A 3,344-nucleotide genomic window follows, 5' to 3' on the forward strand; every position below is an offset into this window, starting at 1 on the left:
ACATGATATGATGCTGTGAGCCCAGGAATGCAGGCAGCCTCGAGGAGGTGGGAAAGGCAAGGAAACAAATTCTCCCCTAGGGATTCCAGAAGGAAAACAGCCCTGCCAACACCTTGATTTCATATCACTGAGACTGATTTAGGACTTCTGACTTTCTAAACTGTGCATGGGTGCGTGCTCAGCTGCTTCAGTAGTGTCTGACTCTTTGCGACCCCACGGACTGTAGCCCACGAGGCTCCTCTATCCATGGGATTCTCCAGGCAAGACTACTGGAATGGGTTGCTGGGCCCTCCTCCAAGGAATCTTCCCCATCCAGTGATCAAATCCATGTCTCCTGCATTGATTGCAGGCAGATTCTTTACCCACTGAGCCACTTCTGAACTGTAAGATAACAAATTCGTGTTGTATTAAACCACCATTTATCACAACACAAGGGGAGACTAATACAAGAACCTGCCGTGTGCAAGGTACACCACCAGGATCTGGGGACACAGCAGTGAACCTTGGAGACAGACAATAAACAGAGGAAGAAAAAAAAAAAAAACAAGCAAGGTAATGTCAGGCTGCAGCGAGCGCCGGGAAGGAAATGAAACAGAGCAAAACAGACGGTGACCATGGGAAAGCAGGCTGTGTAGTCTATGAGGGGTGACATGCAAGCTGAAATTCAGATGATACTAAGAAGCCCACCAGGGAGGAAAGGGCAAGGGTCAAGTGTGAAAGGGCTGAGAAGCTGGGGCAGAGTGCGTGCGGGAACAGAGGGCAGCCAGCTGGGAGAGGCAGGCGGGCAGAGGCGGGCGGGGCTTGTTCAACTACGATTCCGATGGGCCTCCTGATGGATCTGCCCTGGAAGGGCATAGCATTGCTTTGGAAGACCTCGTTAAAAGCCACTCACAGAAGGACAAATACTGCATGATTACCATTCTGTGGGGTTCCTGGAGGAGTCAAATTCATAAAGACAGGAACTAAAACGGTGGTTACCAGGGGCTGGAGGGCAGAGGGAATGAGGAGTTAGTCTTTAATGGATACAGAGTTTCAGTTTGGGAAGACGGAAAAGTTGTGGAGATGGATGGTGCGGATGGTTGCACAACTTGGTGGTCCAGTGGTCAAGAATCCACCTACCAGTGCAGAGGACACAGGTTCCATCCATGATCCAAAAAACTCCACATGCCGCACGGGGCAACGAAACCCGGCTGCTGCAACTACCGAGCCTCAAACAAGAGAAGCCACCGACTGCAACGAGAAGCCTGAGCACTGCAACCAGGGAGCAGCCCCCGCTGACAGCAACTAGAGAAAGCCTGCCTGCAGCAGTGGAGACCCAGCACAGCCAAACTAAATAAAGAATTTAAAAAGTGAATGTATTTAATGCCACTGAACTGTATACTTAAAAAGTGATTACAACGGTAAATTTTACATTATGTATATATTATCAATTAAAAGTAAGAAAACAAAAGCATATGAAAAGATATTTCACATCTTATGTCATCAAGGAAATGCAAATTAAAGCAATGAGGAGATACCACTACACACCTATGAGAATGGCCAAAGTCTGGGGCACTGACAACAGTGACGCTGTGGAGCAACAGGGACCCATTCGTTGCTGGTGGGATGTTAAACAGCACAGCCACTTCGAAAGTCTGGAGGTTTCCTACAAAACTGAGTATGCTTTTACTGTCTGGTCCAATGATCACAACCCTTGGTATTTACCCAAAGGAAAACTGAAAACTTATGTCCTCACAAAAGCCTATAGTTTAGCAACTTTATTCCTAATTGTCAAAAATTTAGGAGCAACCAAAATGTCCTTCAGTAGGTGAATGGATAAAATGTGGTACTTCAGACAATGGAATTATTCAGTTCAGTTCAGTCGCTCAGTCGTATCCGACTCTTTTCGACCCCATGAACCGCAGCACGCCAGGCCTCCCTGTCCATCACCAACTCCCAGAGTTCACTCAAACTCATGCCCATTGAGTTGGTGATGCCATCCAGCCATCTCATCCTCTGTCATCCCCTTCTCCTGCCCCCAATCCCTCCCAGCATCAGGGTCTTTTCCAATGAGTCAGCTGTTTGCATGAGGTGGCCAAAGTACTGGAGTTTCAGCTTTAGCATCATACCTTCCAAAGAACACCCAGGACTGATCTCCTTTAGAATGGACTGGTTGGATCTCCTTGCAGTATTCACTGCTAAAAAGAAAACAGCTATCAAAGTGTGAAAAGACACGGAGGAAACTTAAATGCATATCACGGTTACTGTTGTTTAGTCGCTAAGTCATATAGCCCACCAGGCAGCCCTGTCCATGGGATTTCCCAGACAAGAATACTGGAGTGGGTTGCCATTTCCTTTTCCAATGACTAGCTAAGTGAGAGAAGCCAATTTGAAAAGGCTAACTACTGTATGACTTCAACTATATGACCTTTCGGAAAAGGCAAAACTATGATAAAAAATTAGTGGTTACCAGGGGTTAGAGGGAAGAAAAGATGAATAAGTGGAGTGCAGAGGAGTGTTAGGGCAGTGAAAATATTCCATACAATACCATAACGATGGATACACATCATTGTATTTTGGTCCAAACCCGTACACCACACACCAAGAGAGAATAAGCCATAATATTATAAACTATAGACTTTTGGTGGTTACAATGTGTCAAAGTAGGCTCATCAGTTGTCACAAATGCACAGTCTGGAGGGGGATGTTAATAGCGAGGGAGCCACCCATGTGTGGCGGCAGGGAGTACACAGGAAATTTCTCTACCCCCCTTTCAGTGTTGCTGTGAACCCAACTACTCCAGAAAATTATCTTGAAAGAAAAAAGAAAGATGTTACCCAGAGTCTAATCAAGCTCTAGCCCTGAATCCCGTTTTATAAGAAATACAGGGTCTAGAGGAAGATGAATGATCCCACGAGAAGGCAGATAACTGCAGAAGGTGGAACCTTCCAGGCCTCCAAAAAGACAGCTGTCCGGGGATCAACACATAGTCAATGTTCTTTTTTTTACAAAATGTGGATTAGGGACATTGAAAATTAAAAGTGATTTAAGAGACAGTCAGATATGTACAATATATAGACTAGTTGAATCCTAATTTTGAGAAACAGTTATAAAAGATCTTTTGAGGACAAACACGGAAATTTATTTATTTTTCTTTTTTCTTTTATTTTTTAAATTTTATTTTTAATCGGAGGATAATTGGTTAACAGTGTTGTGTTAGTTTCTGATGTACAACCACATGAATTATCCATATGTATACATATATCCAGGCATCCCCAGTGGCTCAGCAGTAAAGAATCCACCTGCAGTGCAGGAGACACAGGAGATGTGGGTTCAATCCCTGGGTCAGGAAAATTCTCCTGGAG

This window comes from Bos mutus, chromosome 18 (assembly GCF_027580195.1).
Source record: "Bos mutus isolate GX-2022 chromosome 18, NWIPB_WYAK_1.1, whole genome shotgun sequence".
NCBI lineage: Eukaryota > Metazoa > Chordata > Mammalia > Artiodactyla > Bovidae > Bos > Bos mutus.